This window comes from Zonotrichia leucophrys, chromosome 2 (assembly GCF_028769735.1).
Source record: "Zonotrichia leucophrys gambelii isolate GWCS_2022_RI chromosome 2, RI_Zleu_2.0, whole genome shotgun sequence".
Lineage (NCBI taxonomy): Eukaryota > Metazoa > Chordata > Aves > Passeriformes > Passerellidae > Zonotrichia > Zonotrichia leucophrys.
In genome coordinates, this window is record NC_088171.1 from 91,381,208 (window position 1) to 91,397,908 (window position 16,701).

Here is a 16,701-nt window from a genome sequence, read left to right on the forward strand (position 1 = left end):
CATGTGGTAAACACTGGCTATTTTCCTGTCCTAATTTCCACATTCCTGAAACCTGCATGTTGTTTTCACCTTAATCTTGTAATTAACTGCTGGGGGGTGGTACTGATGGGTGAGTACAGCTTGCCCTTTTCCCAGCCTTCCTTGGTGTAGTCTCTTTGCAGGTAACAAGGATGCCTTTACAGAGTATTTCCAGTTTGTTGGTCTATAATATTTAAAAAGGCAAGACTTTCAAGTGATTCTCATATTTGCTGTATAGTGCTTCTAAAATACACAGTAATTAGCATGCATTTGTACTCACTGATGGCAGGCTTTTAACACTAAAAATATGAAATATTTCTTTAAGAGTTGGATGTTTCAAAATTCTCCCCAAAACTAGAATTTTTTTTCTCATTTTACAGTTCTGCATATGCCTGCATAAGGAAACTGGATATTTGCTTTGGTTTTTTTTATTTTTTAAGTGTGGATGGAGTGGAAACCACTTGTAAAATCTCTCCAAACCACAGAAGAAGTTATCAGGGGTTATAAGGCAACAGGAGAAGGGTGGAAGCTTGTTCCTACCAGTTATGTAGAAAAGCTGAAAAAACATTGAATGCTGCATCTCTGAAGTTGTTGACAAACACTGTTTTCATGATCTGTTTGAAAAAACCTGACCTGATTTCACTGTAGAGAAAGGTTAAGTGAAGTTTAAAGATGACATCATTTGCAAGCCACCAATTTTTGAAGGCCATATATCCCCATCCTGCTAAAAAAGGTGAAAACAAGAAAAATGAAAACCAGATGGTGCTCTTCACTTTAGCAGAAGCGGTCATAACTCTCTTCAGATTAGCCGTCCACGATATGGTAGAAGAAAAGATGATTCATCTTAAAAAATGGTGTCATGCTCTTATTTCAGGGCGGCTTTTCAGCTGTCCCCCATTTTGTCTTGCTGTTTCCTTTTTGATTCTCTAATACCAGCTAACCCACCATGCTGGGCAGCAAACTGAGCTCTGATGGGAACTGGGACTCGGGAGTAATTTCTGCCCTGCCACTCATGGGGCTCTTTCTCGGTGTAGAGCTGGAGTAACCCAGGAGCAATGGGCTTGGGCTGGCTTGTGTGACCCAGGGTACTGCAGCAATTGAGTCAAGCCTGCTCCAGAGCAGGCACCAATTCCCACTTTATCTGAAGACAGACTCTGTGATGGCCTCTAACAGAAGCTGCTGCGTGGTGAGAGGGCTCTGTGTGAAGGTCAGGCACAGCAATCAGAGCTCTGTTGTGGAGCGTGTTTGAAGTGTAGCCAGCACATTTGAATTTGAATGCATTTTCTTACTGAGTGCATATTCTTATAACTGCTATCTGCATGATCTTCCTTTTCAATGAGTGGTGTTTCATGCAGTGTGTCTGAGTGAAAAATTTCTGTTTGCTGCACACTGAAATGCACAGCCATGTTTGGCAAAATGTGAGAGCTTTTTCTGGATCTGATGCTTGCTGAAGTTTTGCAGTGTTTGTGGGTTAAATGGGAAAAGGAGAGCTAACACAAGACTGTAGTTCTGTTGAATGTACTTTGCTCTGAGGAAATCTGTTGTTTATTTCAAATGTTGAGCAACAGTATTTTTGTTCAGTTGATTTTCTGTTTACATCATCAGGTAAAAGAGATAAGCAGGAAACAAAATGCAAATTGGGGAGGGTTTCCTACAACAGCATCCTTAGTTCATTACAGGGAAGGCTAAAGTTGTGGAACCGTAACATATCTCCCTGATAAGCATCATGCTGAGATATACCAAGTTTGTTTGACTGCATACAGTGACCAAACAATTGTGACTTTACCTAATACACATAGAAACAAAATTAGGAGAAAGTTTGCAGCATTTGATGTACAGAAACTTTTAAAATAAAACTCCAATAAGAGGGTTTGCATTTGAAGAATACTTGTTTTTCTTACCATAGCTTCTGTAGATAAATTTGAAACTAAAGATGGTTTATCTCAAGCTAAAATTGTAGTTATTCTTTAAGGAAACCATTTCTGATAAAATGAAAATTTTAGAGAAAAATCCTGTAATACTGAAAGAGCATAGTAGTTCCTAGAACATATTTGAAGTGCTGGGCTACTAGACTATAACAACATGGAATTTGCAATTATTTCATTAAATATAAACAATCAACATGGAAAATACTTTGTCTGCCATTTCCCTATTCTGCACCTGTAAGTAATATTCAGTATATCTGTGATATGTGGAAAATTGGTTTTCATACATTTTATCTTACAATTTTTAAAACAGGGAATATTTTATACTCACCTGACCATCGTTTTCACTCATGAGGAGACAAAGATTTATCATGGTGCTCTTCAGCATGTAATATAGTAAGTTGTATACAGTATATTGTATACATGTATGCAGTAAATTGTATAAATTAAGCACATTGAATAAAGACAGAAGCTGCCTTATGCTTAAATTGCAGTGGGAATATTAGCCCCATGTGAAATGCATGATGTTTGGACAAAAAGGTTACAATGGCCTCTGATATCCACATGCAAAGTAGAAAGTCTTATCCTTCTCACTTCAGTTAGTAGGAAAGTTTATTTTGCTTAGCTGTCATCAAGAATATTTAGTCCATAATTTTCAATGGGGAAATTCCATTAATAAAAACTTGGTGGAGTGAGAAGTGACTCAACTTCTAGGAATAAATCTTAAAGACGTTCAGAGGCTCAGAAAATCTCTAAATTATGGTCTTTATTAATAAAGTAGTACATGTTCTGGATAAAAATAATCATCATTTGGATACATTTTGACAAGGAAAAAAAAGATTAATGCTTTCTTGAGACAGAAATTTGTATTAATTATACTTCACTGATGTCAGTAGAAGACTTCAGATATTTTCTATGATGCTGTTGATCAAATACTGGTTAGAACGACTGGAGACATGAATTTTCTCTCCAGACACCACCTTTAAATAGGATATCGATAGTCCTCTGTGGGTTAGATATAAAAAGGTTTGCAACTAGGAGCAACTTTATCTCTGGATCCACTACTACCTGTGTGCACTATATGGGGAGCAAAATGAAGTTCAGTCTTTGAGATGTATGAGTACGAACACCGTGTCTCTTTTCAAGAGTATGAACAACCCTGGCAGAAAAGAGTACGGACACTGTGTCTTTGTCTGTCAGACAGACTGTGTCCACCCCGGGAGATAAGTCAGAGAGTGCTGGAAATTGTTCCTGGCTTTCAGCCACAAAAATTACTGTCAGGGGTTAGTAAGCAAAATCCCTTTTCTGAACACATTGAGTCAAAAAAGTCACATCAGCAGCAGTAAGCATCTCACCTCTTGTGCTCCTGTATATCCCCCCTGCCACATTGCAGAGGGAAGACTTCTGATGAGAAAAAGGAGAAGAGCGAGATAGATGAAGCCCTCCCTGTCTCTAGGGGTTACCAATGCACCTTATCTGGCGGATGGGAATAGAAGAGAGAGAAATAAGATTGAAAAACAATGCTGCATAAATTCCTTTATCTAATGTGGACAGTAACACAGTCCAGCAGTACCACCTGATACCCAGATCTGCATTGAAACTTCCCAGTCATTTCCTACGAGTACCTCTACAGAGGGTAAAGTTTTTTCCAATGCCATGAGACACAGCAATATGGCCCTTCCAAGGAAGTTGACTTGGCTTATAGACTTCAGAAAAATAGTCTGGAATAAGTGGTATCTTCCTTATATAAGTATTCTGAGTTTTTGAAAACAACATAATTTGTATGCTAATAAGGTTTCCATTATTGCAATGATTGCTTTCTTGTCCATTAATTACGTATGCTTTGATCAGTCAGCATTAGTGCTATGCATAAAACAGCTTTACAAATATTTAATAAATGGGTTCACAATATTAGTGTTTTTAAAGATAGTTATTGCTACAAATTAAGAGATTCCTTTTCCAGCTTAGAATATGAAGATAAATATGGTCTAATTTGAGAAGCAATTGTTAGCTGTTTTGCATTTATTAATTCCTTTTATGAGTGATAGAAAGAGAGTAGAATCTCCTTTTAAGTGCTATATCCTCATTCTAGCTGGGATTCAACATTGTCATATCACTGCAATATAGTGAAAAACATCATAAATATTCATTGAATGCCAGTGGCAGAGAAGGAAATACTTTCTTATTCTAATACCACTTTCATTTAAGATAGATGAAATAAAAGGCTTCTCATTAGTTATTTTGGGACATTTAATACTCTATAGGCATGCCATACACTTGGCCAATTAGCATAGATGATTGATGACAAGAATTCAAAAATAGAAGTAGCTGATTTCTAAGGGCAGCTGTGAGTACAGGGTTTGCTGCTATTCTACAGAGCAATGTACTTTGTCAGAGTATTAAAAAGAAATTTAGTCCCATTCCATTCAATGTGAGTGTGTTGACCAAGATAAGGAAAAGGTTATGATACTGGAGATAGCCAGAGAAAATAATGGAATCTGTCATTTGTTTTCCTTCGGGCTGTTTAGATATTATTGCTGTCTCTCCAAGAAGCCAAGCATCTGATGCTGGAATGCTTTAATTACAGAGGTGTCAGTGTGAGCTTCAACTCACAGTGCTTATTTGGAACTTGTAGTGTTGGATCTTTTGTAGGAAAGTGAAGAGTACTGCATCTTTAAGCAATGGTTTCTTTGTTTTCCAGTGAGATCTCTTCCAAGTTTAAGGCTTCCTAGATCTTGAAGGTTTGATCTCTTAAACTGATAAGAAGGCTTTTGAGTATGAGGCGACCTTCTCTTTCCCTGGGAATAGAAAAACAGGCAAAGCAATGTCTGGGCCTCTGTGCTTGCCTTGAAAAATCTGAGCTTAAAATCAGTTCAGCAGCCCTGCAGAAGAGTTTCAGGCCTCCCTTCAGCACAAGCTGAGGTGCTGCCAACAGCATTCCCAGTGGATTTACCCTGGCATCAGCTTGCTCAGTTGCTATTGCGCTGCTGGGGCTCAAACAGCAGTTCAGCCCAGCTGAGTATGATTCAGGAGTGTGGGGCTGGGAAGGGAGAGAGGGAAATGAAAGCTCACCCTGTATTCAAATGAGTTCTGTCCTTTCAGAATGTAAATTTGGGGAATTAGTGTAGGTTTATGTAGGTTTGTTATTGTCTAAAGTATGCAGTTATGAGTTAGTAAAGGTTATCTCCTCTTTTGAGTGATATTCTGCCACCCTCAGACTTTTGATAGGCACACACACATTTTCTTAATCAAAATTTAAATATCAGTATTTTCAATATTTAGAAAATTGTTTTTACAGTTTCAAAAGAAAAAAGATTATTTTCCTTTCAAGCAAAATATTTTTAAAGTTTGAAAACTGAGATTAGCCTTTTTCCATGGGAAAAATGTATGCAGGTTTTTTCTTATTTTCCAGCCTTCTTTGTATGTCTTTTAAAAATTTTTTTTTTTCTTTTCATTGCAACTAAGTAAGGGATATAAAAATTTCAAATTCTCTTATGTGTTAAGGAAATTAATTGTGTTATTCTGCCGAATTATCAGAGGAGAGCATTAATCTACTTTAGGAATACCAGAGTCATTTAAAGAGAGCATAGGTGGGCATAGGTGTTGGAGGCTCAGAGAACAGCAGCTCAGAATGGTTTCTCTCCAGTCTCACTCTCAGGACACTGAAACTCAATCCCTGCCTCCATTCTGGAACAGGAAGTTCCAATACACTTTGTGCGTGAGGGACACAATTCAGACTGGCCAGGTAAAAATCTTCCTCCTGTATAAAACCAACCTTTGTGGTGGAAAGATAACTCATCTGTTTTTCCTTCCTCTCCCTGTTGCAGCTCTGAGAATACCTAGTCTGCTGAGAGGAGAACTACTTGTTCTCTGCACAAATATAGTTTAAATAAAGAACAGGGGAATCTCCTTCAAATAATACTGTGAGCCAAAAAGTAAGCATACGGCCAATAATAAGAGGAACCTGAAAGCAATAGGGAAGCTTAAAATGATAAGAAGATTCAGGTTCAGAAGCAGTCTTCTGATGGAAATGTTGGAAGTAAAAAAGGCTCCCCATACAGAGTTTTATAACTCCAGGAACTTAGATAGGAATATAGCCCCATGAAATGCATTGGTGGTTAATAATTCCCTAATTCCTTTCCAGTTCCAAATTCACTCTCTGATTCTGCCTGCACTTCTCTTGAAACAAGAACTGAGAGCAGTACCTTTAAAATAAGTGCAAATCTTTTTTCTTTTTCTTTATTTTTAGGGGGTATTTTAGGGGTTGGAATTCTCTTTTGTATTTGTTTGGTTTTGGTGAGGGTAGAGGATTTTTTGGTTTTGTACTTGGTTTTTGGGGGTTTAGGGGGTTGGTTGGTTGGTTTTTAGTTTGGTTTTGTTTTGGTGGGGGGTTTTTTAGTTTTTTGTTTTGTTTTTCTGTTTTTTTGTTTTTGGGGTTTTTTTGTGTTGTTTTTTGTTTCTTTGTTTGTTTGTTTTTTGGTGGGGTTTTGTTTTTGTTTGTTTGTTTGTTTGTTTCTGTTGGATGGTTTGTGGGGTTTTTTTTGTCCAGGAACAGCTTAGTGGCATCTGAGCTGAGAAAGGAAATTCCCTAGACTAAGCTTGCTTGTCTGGGAATCTGCCTGTACTTTTAGACTGACACCGATCTTATTTTCCTATGCAGATTTATCAGTTTGCTTACCTGAATGCATCTGAATCAGTCTGCATGGCATGGTATAGATAACATCCTGGGTGTGGAAATGCTGTGGGAGCATGGGTAGGAAGAAGATGCCTAGTCTGTAGCTACTTCATAGCACTAGCTGGACTTTAAACACTACCTTGAGTTAGAAGAAAGCCAAAAACAGAACTCACTTTTCATTAACTTGCTTTTATACTAATTTCCACAAATTAGCTGGTGTAACTTAAGGGGTAACAAAAGGCTATCATCTGTTGTCTTATTTTCATCTCTACCATCATATCCATAGGGAATCCTGAAGAGTTTTCCAGTCATATATTCAAAGTGTATATTGAAAAATACACTTTATCTACTAAGTGACTAGGTATGTCTCAGAGTTTTAATATGGCATTGATTTTAATTTTTGGCAGAGAATGTATTTAAAACAACAAAGTATTTCATAAAAGTTTTTAAAAGCATCCATTACAGTGGGAAGATATTTAAGTATCAGTAAGCCTTAACTTTAGTGTTCTGAAAGTGCAGGAAGAGTGATCCCAAAGGAATTCTGTGACTCTAAGCATCGCTTTATGGAGTCTGAAGAGAGCTGAACCTTTGGGATCTGTGACCTGTGCCAGCTGGAAGGCTGCTATGTTGTCTAGGATCTGATGTTACATGGCACAGATCACTCAGATACCAAACCAAGCCTCTTCAGCATCTTCAGACCTGAGTGTTTTACAAAGAACCTCCCATCTTTCCTCACCAAAACTGCTACATGCAGAGATATAGAGAATCCTTAAAGAATAGAGAATCTTTAAAGTGTCAAAACTATGCCAATCATATCTTACTGACTCTCTGTAGGTTGTTGGCACAGGTTAGAATAGCCTGAAGGATCAAAAAGGACAATGAAAAGGGCTGAATTTGATTATATTAAGAATATGCTGGTTAGATCTCCTTCATGCCACTGCCAAGCCTGTTCAAATCTCTGTGCTCAGCAATGCTAATGCTCTTCTCTGCAGATTTCAGTCAGAATTTGATGCTGATGAAAGCATCACCTGGAGCAATGCAGTGCTGAAGAAAGGGAAGAGGATGAAACTTCTACTTCATTATCATCAAACATAGCTCTCTTCAGGAGTCCTTTCTGATAGCAATATAGACATAATCTGAAATTTTAAAGAAAAGTAAATCTGAGAGTCCTAGGATTGGAAAAAAACTTAGGCTAGGCTTTCTGGTTTTACAGAAATAGACATCTTAAATGTCATAACGATACTGGCAATTGCCAAGTAAAGCCAAAACTACAACTGGGCTAAATTAAAAGGTTGTTAGAAGCTTGCTTTAAATTTGAATGAACAAAAATTGTTGTTTCGTTCTGTAATGAAAAATGGGCCCATTTCAGCGATGGTTATTGGGAAATGTATTAGAAAGTCAATGTCCTGGACAGCCAGTTCCCATGGGCTTTCAGCTGTCTTGATTTGCCAAAGAGAAGTTTAAAATACTCTAATCACTAGAAACATTTTATGAATATTGAATTAAACAGTTCCTATGTAAGAGCTTGTACTGTGCAAAAAGAGAGAAAATCAGTGTTAGTGTTCTAGACATGGATAGCTGCTTGCTACAAAACAGTCCATTTTTTAGCTTTCTCAGTCTTCCCTGGTCAGCATCAGTTTACATTCTGCCTGCAGGGGAATTTTCGGATGTAAAGAAGCCCCGTAACACTGGGAATGAGTCTGCTATCACAGTCTTTTCTCTACCCAGTAGTAGGGAGACTCATCCACAACTGACAGGTGTACATACTTAGAAAGAGATTTGTTAAGCTGTCTGGTATATGGAAAATTTTTAATTCCCCTTTCCTGTTAAGGCAGTTTTGAATTAAAGTTGCTAATTTAGAAAGATAATAGTCTGAAGATACTGTGCTCAGCACTTGCACATGGGTAGTGCCAGTGTGGTCTGTTTTGGACATGAAGCCCTTGTTAATAACAGAGGCTGCCTGCTTTTTAGAAAAAGCAAAGTAAACAAAGTAATCTCCTGTGTCCAGCCAATGTGACAGAGCCTGGGCAGGAGGTGCACAGAGATGAGGCAGAGGGTCCTGCAGTCATTTGGGTGATCATCAGAACAAATTAAATACAGCCTTTGCGGTTCTGCTCTCTTCTGAGATTAATGTAGTTTAAAGAAAATGGAAGAAATTACTTCAGAACATCATATGAAATTGCACTGTTGAAGAGATGGAGCTGCTGCTTAATGCAGTGTCCTTAAAAGGCTTTTTGCCATCTTTTATGAATCATTCTTGCAAAAGCAGAGGGAAAAAACCCCATGGTGGTGGAAGATAACATGCTGTTACCCTGTTTCTACAGACACAGAAAGCTAGAAACTGAAATCATCAGGGACTCAACCTCATAAGAACAATCCTGAACACCACCTCAGCAGTTCATATTTACTCTTTTATACACAGTGGGAAGGGCTTGAGTTCCTAGTCCCAGTGCTTCAGACTGTTTCCTTTTCTCTTGCCACCTTGAAAGACAGGTTGTTTACATCAATGATTTTATACACTTCTGGAAGAGATTGAGTGAAGAGAAAAAGAATTACATTTCTCATGCTTCAGAGGCCAGCCATAGATCAGGAAATTGGCTAAATACCAACAGTCAGTGCTGTTATATATCAAATATATCACCAGACTTGAAAGCATTTTTTTCACACTGTTCCAGGGCCTGTCATTTTGTTTCTGAAGCACTCAGGAAAAAAAAAAAAAACTTGCAAAATAGCTTCTCAAATATATATGTTTCATTTCAATTTCTTTCCTGCCATGCTTTTAAACCTATGACCACTAATGATATCCAACACAGAGTTTGCCTGATCACTGACAGAAATTACTCACAAAAAACCCTGTCACTGGGTAAAAATCATATGGCCATAAAGAATAAAAGAGCATCTAACTGCTTTGCCTTTTGTTGGCCATAAGCCCAGGTGAATATGTAAAAGCACATTAATGAGTAACAAAGCATAAAGGTTTTGTGTTTCTTCACCTGCAATGGCCAGCAGGTGCGATACTGTTTGATGCATGATTTCCTGGCTAGCATCCTTTTCTCCCCCCTTTTAGCTGCTTATGAATTGCTGGTACCTTGTCAGGGACATTATTCCCTTAATCTTGCTTCTATGTGTAAACGGAGTGCTCAGATGTTCGTAAATGATGCCTTTGCTTGCTGTGCTGAAAGAAATGCTATGATTGTGCTGTCTTATTTCAGCATAGCTGTGTAAAATTGTTTAGATGCATCTAAATGCTAATCTAATGGAGCAGCTTAGTCTGGGCTTATGTCATTGTGCTGCCAACAGCACCCTTTTATTCAGTGACAACTGATGATACAGGATTCTGATGAGATGGAGGAAAGAAATTCTGTCTGTTCCTCTTCTGGTTCCTTCACTTACCTTAAAAAAAAGACCAAAAAAAGGAGCTGAAGTTCTGCCTAATATATGGTAAAGATCAGCTAGCAAAATATTAGTTAGAAATACAGGCATCCTTCTGCACAGCAAGAGCATCTGTGTTTCAGTTATGCCTTTGTCAGGAAATAAAAAAAAATTGTAACAGGGGCTTAGAGAGGAGAGAGAGACAAAATTAAAAAAAAAAAAATCCCCTCTCCTTGGAAGAAGAAGCTGAATGGGCTGAAACTCATCATTTAGAAGGGAGTGTAGTGGCAGCATGATGAAACCATTTTGGTAAGGCTACCAGTACTTTGTATTTCCACACAATCCTAGATTGAGGATTTATGTGAATGATAGAGACATAAAGATGCTATACTTAATTTGAAACTGTAGCTGTTGATCTTCAGTTCCCATTTCTTCTGGCTCAGCTATGGAACAGGACTCATTGCTGTCATGATATTAGGAGATGCACTGTAGCTTTTTTTTTTTTTTTTTTTTCATAAAACTTGGTTTTGGGAAATTATTGTAATTCAAGATAGTCTAAAGAAATTTTTTTATGGATCAGGATTTTTTTTTTTTAATTTTGAGAAACCCTATTACTTATTCTGTAGGCATTTAAAGTAGACAAATACCAAAGAAGAACACAGTGGGCAATGCCACAGACTACTTGAATAAGCTAATGCTAACAAAGATCTTGGCAAATATGAGACACAAAGCCCACCTTTTTTATTAAAATTGCTGTATATTTTTGTCCAGAACAGGTTTTGCCATGGGGGAGGAAATAAAGGAACTTAGATGTCTCTCTTCTGGGTTCTTTATTTCCAAATTGCCTCCAATGTGAATCTGTACATCTGCTTATCCCATACTTCCTTCTTATTAGTGCAGTTTCTGTAACCTACTTAAAAATCATTAATATTTCCTGATCTCTGACCTATCTCTGGGATATAATTTTCCATTTACCTGTCTGACTTCCAAGAGCTCACAGCAGCTACATAAGAATATATGAAGTGTCGCGTGAGATCCGTAGAGTGGGTCATGTCCCAGTCCTCTGTTTCTAAGTGAAAAAATATATAAGTAATCCTCACTCAATGCAAATTTCAGGTCATTACCTGCTGTGCAAAGGAATAGTGTGGAAAACATCACTGATTTTTCTGTGTTAAGTCAAAGTCCTAATACATGAGTGCCTCCTAGTTCCAATATTAAGGGATTTGATGAATGCCAATTCTTCATTCTTCTTTTCCATCACTATCATGATTACCAGAATTATTTTTTTTTCAGCAATTGTCTTCCAACAATTTATCTTCCTTCTTCCACACTGGCTTTTCTCCATAACCAGTGTTTTTGTGTGTGGGAAACTACTTTGTTTGTGGGCATGTTTTTTAAACATATGCATAGCATTGCTATGGTGCAGATTGATCTCAATGTATGGAAATAAGCCTGTTCCTTTTTTTTCTGCTATTTCATGCCTGCTCTGCCATGGCTAGAACAAAAGTTCCTGTTTAGATGAGAATGGTAGTACTGATTAATTTATAAAATGTTAGCCAAGACCAGGTTTTCAGCTATGCTTCACCCTGCTCTTTGCTCTGCTGCTCTCCAGACAACAGGGTTCAGTTACCCAAAGCTTTTGGAAAATTTCATTAGAGAGAAAAAAGGAAAGGAAGAGACATCCCAATGGACTGTAAACTGTTTCAGATTTTAGCCCTTAATGTTGAAAATTTTGAAGGAAACACCTTTTCTGGAAATAGACTCAAGGCCTGAAAAGCAGCTGTCACTGAGTCTGCTTTCATCGAATGTTCTAGAAACATTTTATCCACAACAGTCTAAAGATATAAAATCATGGACTGAGAAGCATTGTTGATTTGATGGAGCATTTTAATTTTAGTCACCTTCTGCCTTCTGCTCTCCTCTCATTTATCCAAAGATGATGTTACTTCTTTATCCCATAAGGATTTATACCGTCACTGCTGTCTCCCCGGTACCCTCTCCTGCACTCTGCTTACCTCTCTTGTGCTTAGCTCTTTGTCTGCAGCTGAATGAGTGATGTAACTAGGTTGAAACCAGAAGAGTAGAGCACGAGCTGCCCTCAGCTGGAAGCTTGCTGCTTTGTTTCAGAAGTGAGGTTATACTTGCAGAGCTAAAAGCCTTTTTGGTAGAATGAATGATATTCCCTTTCTCTATAAACACCACTGTCTTGGACATGAAGTTTGGAGGGTGGAAGAGGCTAAGGATTCATGTGTGTAGCTCTTCATTGCCCACAGTTTGCAGAACCAAGAGCCAGAGAATCCCAGCTTGTTGCTTTGCGTGTGTCAGGGAAGGTGTGTCAGTAGCTAAGGAATCCTGAATGAGTAAATTGAGTGCAGCATATGAGTAACAGGCTGTGTGGATTGCATGAAAGCATAGAAAGACTTATAAAAGGATCTGGGCCAACAGAGAGTGTCTTGCTCCCTTCCTCCTACCTCCTTCTGCTAGTACCTGCATCCTTTCTGGGCTCCTTTGCGCTGGCTCTGGTTCAGTAATTCAGAAACAACATATCGCCCACTTATCAAAGCAAGAAAAGAACAAACAAACAAAACCCCAAAAAAAAAAAAAGCAAAACCCAAAGAAACAAAAACAAAACCCAAAAAAACAAAACCACTGAATGTATTTTGCTGGTTTAGCAGGCCGCTACAGCTCACACAGGGGCCTGATGAATGCTGAGCTACCACCAGGTAGGTGTAGAGCTAGGAGCAATGTGAGAGGCCAGTAAGCTGACCTCTGAGTGCTAGCAAACTCTTAGGTTTCATATCCTGGGATGCTTCACCATCCTTGGCTGGTACTTTTATTGGACATAGACCAAAAAGGAAACTACAAGTTCAGAAGTACACCTTGATTTCAGCAGATGCAACAGAACTTCAAGAGACAGATCTAATTTTATATATTATATAAATATATAAAAATATATAAAATAATGTAAAATATTATTTCAGTTGTCATAGTTATCTTAATGCTTTTCAGGTCTTTCTGCATGCAATTTTTTAGATTGTTTACTTGTTATCAAATATCTCACTTAAGTACCCTAAAAGTGAATGAGCTAACTTTTTTTTGGGAAAATACTGATGGTCAGTTTTGGAGTGGTGTAGTCTCAGATGTTTCATGAAAAGCCACTGGCTTTAAATACTGTTCTATGTGAAATGACTTGTCTACAGGGCAGAGTAGCCCAGATTTCTGGACTGAGTGAAGTGGAGCTGAAGCAGTGTCCTGAAATGTATTGGCCCATCAGAAAGCACTCAGGGCACAGAAGTCCTGTGGTGTTTGACTGTCTTGCATCCAGCTGTGGTATTTCTGTCAACGCTCTCATGGTCTTTCCTCTGATAGAGGAGAATTTGTATCATTAATTTGGCTTGAATGTATATTTATGACATTTCAAACCAGCAATAAGATAACAAGTATAGGCTGGGTAAATGATAAACAGTTGAATAAATGTTGTTAGATGCCATGTGGTGGAAGACTGCTGAAGGAGGAAGTAAACATGGTCTAAAGCAGACATTTCCTCTAGGGATAGTACTAATAATTATTAAGTAAATACTATGCACTTATTTCTCTGTTTACTAAATTTGAGATAGTTTGCAGAAGAAAGTACACAGTAAATTAATTGATGGTCAAAATGCAGACCTGGCCCTGACTGAGAGAGCAGTTAAGAAACTTATGAACTCTGGTTTGATTGAAGAAGACAAAGACAACTAAAAATATGAATGGAAAAAATATGCTGGCTGTGGATTTCAGTGTATGAAGAATAAAAGAATTCTAACTTTGGCATGGGCCTCTGTCCAGAGCTGAATAATAATACTGTCAAAGATAATGCAAAGAAAATTGCAATAAATACTAGTGCTCAGTAGCTCAAAAAGAGCTGATGACATGTTCATAACATAGCAAAGAGCCCTGCTTTTTAACCACTAGAAAAAAATAGAGAAGCATTATATGCAGTTCCTCCCAAGTGGAGACAAATGACTGCTGGAAAGACAGGGGAAGTCCCGTGTGTCAGAAATAAATCCAATAATAAAGCCAATAATGTGTTGGCTAATAATTTGTAAGTGTGAATGGATGATGTGGATTTCTTATTCTGACCACAAATAAGGGACTAATGACTTAAGATAAAAGGGAAAGACTACATCCAAGGAGGGTAAAAATGTCTTTTATTAAGGGGGTGAAACAGTTACTCTGTATAACAAAGTGAAACAGAGCACAAAAAAGATGATGGTACTCACAAGAAATAGGGAGATGATGTCCTTGTATGTGGCAAGGGTGAGATTGATGCTCTTGAAATGTTTGATCCAATCTGTTTTTCATCATTTGTAGAGGACATTCAAGTGTTTTAAGGGAAGGGGAAAAAAAAGAAAAAAAAAGAAAAAAAAAGAAAAAAAAAGACAATTAGAAGGGAAGCAGGTCAGAGATGTATCAAAAAGCAAAGAAATAAACCTTAAAAAAACCAACAACAGCATAAGCTTCTATAATTCTGTTGTTCAAATTACCTAGCTTGTACTATGAGACTAGTATGGTTTATACTTATGGGTGGTGGTACATTTAAGAAAACTAAATAAAAGTACACCTGTACAACGTTGTATGATGAGTTATACAGCTGCAGTGAATCCCAAATACAGGGATGTATTTGGGCCAAAAAAATGAAATTCTGTGTGCTGTGGTGGTTGTACACAGCAGCACCAATATCCAGGGCAGGCAGACTGTGCCAGACTGAGCTCATTCAGCTCCTTTTCCACCCTCTGCTCACGTCTCTGTCTGTTGGACTCCAAGCCACAAACTTTCTATTTCCTTCCCATCAACTTTTCAAGGGTCATTGCTAGGGTGAAGATGCCTGTCCACAGCTCATTGTGCTGCAGATCAGCTAGGCAGATTCTATTTACTCTGGCATTCATCTTTACAACTAGTAAAGAAAAAGAAATGTAGAGGGTAGACTGAAGAAAATTAAATAGGCACTAAGACACCAGTGTGGTTTCTGTTGGTCTCCATTGGGATGACCTGTGTGTAATGGAAGATGAAAGTTTTGCTAATTTATTATTTAATTTATAGTAAAATATGGGGTTTGTTTTAAGTGCAAGTTGTTCACTTGCGCAGTTAAATGCTTGTTCCGGACCGAGGTCTTTTTTGTCTGTCTCTTGAAATAAAATTTTTACTTGATCAAGAAATATTTTTTAAATATGCTGATCGTGTTCTGAAGAAGCTAGTATCAACGTTGCTTCAATTATTTTCTTTAATTCTATACAGTCCCTGATCCTTTTGCTAGTCATATCTAAATATGCCTGTGTAATGTCAGAAAAACACAGTGGGAGGTAAAAGAGGATTTTGTGTGTTGCTATGTTCACGTGGATTTCATAAGATCTAGATTTTATGGTGGGTCACACCATAAACTGCAGTTTGTACTGGCATATGTGCTGGAGTGTGTGGTGAAGTAAAAAGAAAGGACAAAATAGTGCTAAGACTGGCTTTTGGAACATCACATCCTTATGTGTCTATTAGTAATATCTATTATTCAAACATCCGCCACTTTAAATAAAAAAACCCCACTTTTAGTAATTTATGAATCTCAAGTGTAAAGAAGACAAGTCTCCAGCTAAATCTTATGGTGTGTTATCTCAGTAACAAAGAAACGGCTTGATGTGAGCTCTTGAACATCATCAGATTATAGTTCACTTCTCATGCCATAAATCAGCAAATAATTCCTAAAGACAGGTTTCTGAAACACTGATTGGTTTATTCTTACTAGCATTATTGTGGTTGATAAAATTAGATTCAACATTTTATTTTCTATTTATATCCTTTTTTCTTCAAATGAAATTATCTTTTTTTAAATAAAATAGCCAGAAGATTGGGGGTTTTGCTTCTTGAAGTTTAGCACAATATGGCTTACACTTGTTTAAGGTTTCTTTTATTTATCAGAGGGAAATGGTATTCTGTGGTTTGCAGAAAATGGCCGGGAGTTGAGTGTGCTGTACTACAAAATTGTTGCACTGTTCCTGCAGGGACCTGACTTCAGTACTTCAGGGGCCTTCAGTGCATCCCTCCAGTGACCTGAAAGGGTCATCCAAAAAATAATAGTCTGGTACAGAGAAATGTACTGTGGCCTCACAGGTTTACCATTTGGTTTCTTTTACTCTGATGTCTGCCAAAACAAAGATTTATGGAGATGGTGTTAATAAGCCAAACCACGGATGAAGTAGAACAGCAATCTTTTTTGACAGCATTCAGCTCTCCACTAGAGGTTCAAAATATTAAAAATACTTACCATAAATAAATGAAACCCTCTTCTTTTATACTCACTTGACTACATAGCTGAACTAAGGAGGAAATTTACCAAGATCTTTTCTTAATTTAATCCAGAAAGATGGGATAAAAGATGGGAGTAATTTCCTAGGGATATGTAAGAAGGTTTTAGCATTACATGACCATTATATTGAGGAGTATAGCACCACAAATGTTAGTACTGACTTAATGACATTACAATTAAAATGAATACTAGGACACACATGTTGGTATAGAACAAAAATAAGCCAAAGGAGGTACTGGTATCTATTATCTAGTAGGATAAGTATATAAGACAAGATAAAAAGCTTCTAGAGCCATTTGGAGAACTGTATGGTGGGTGAATGAAGTGGAAAACTATTTTCTTGTGTGATCTTTGAAGGTTTTTGCATCTCCTTCATA

General features: G+C 37.6%; 1 protein-coding gene across 2 annotated transcripts in view; it reads left to right on the top strand.

Moving 5' to 3' along the window:
• GABBR2 (gamma-aminobutyric acid type B receptor subunit 2) overlaps positions 1-16,701 on the top strand; it is a 458,014-nt gene that overhangs the window by 243,920 nt on the left and 197,393 nt on the right. The gene's annotated exons all lie outside the window — the stretch shown is intronic.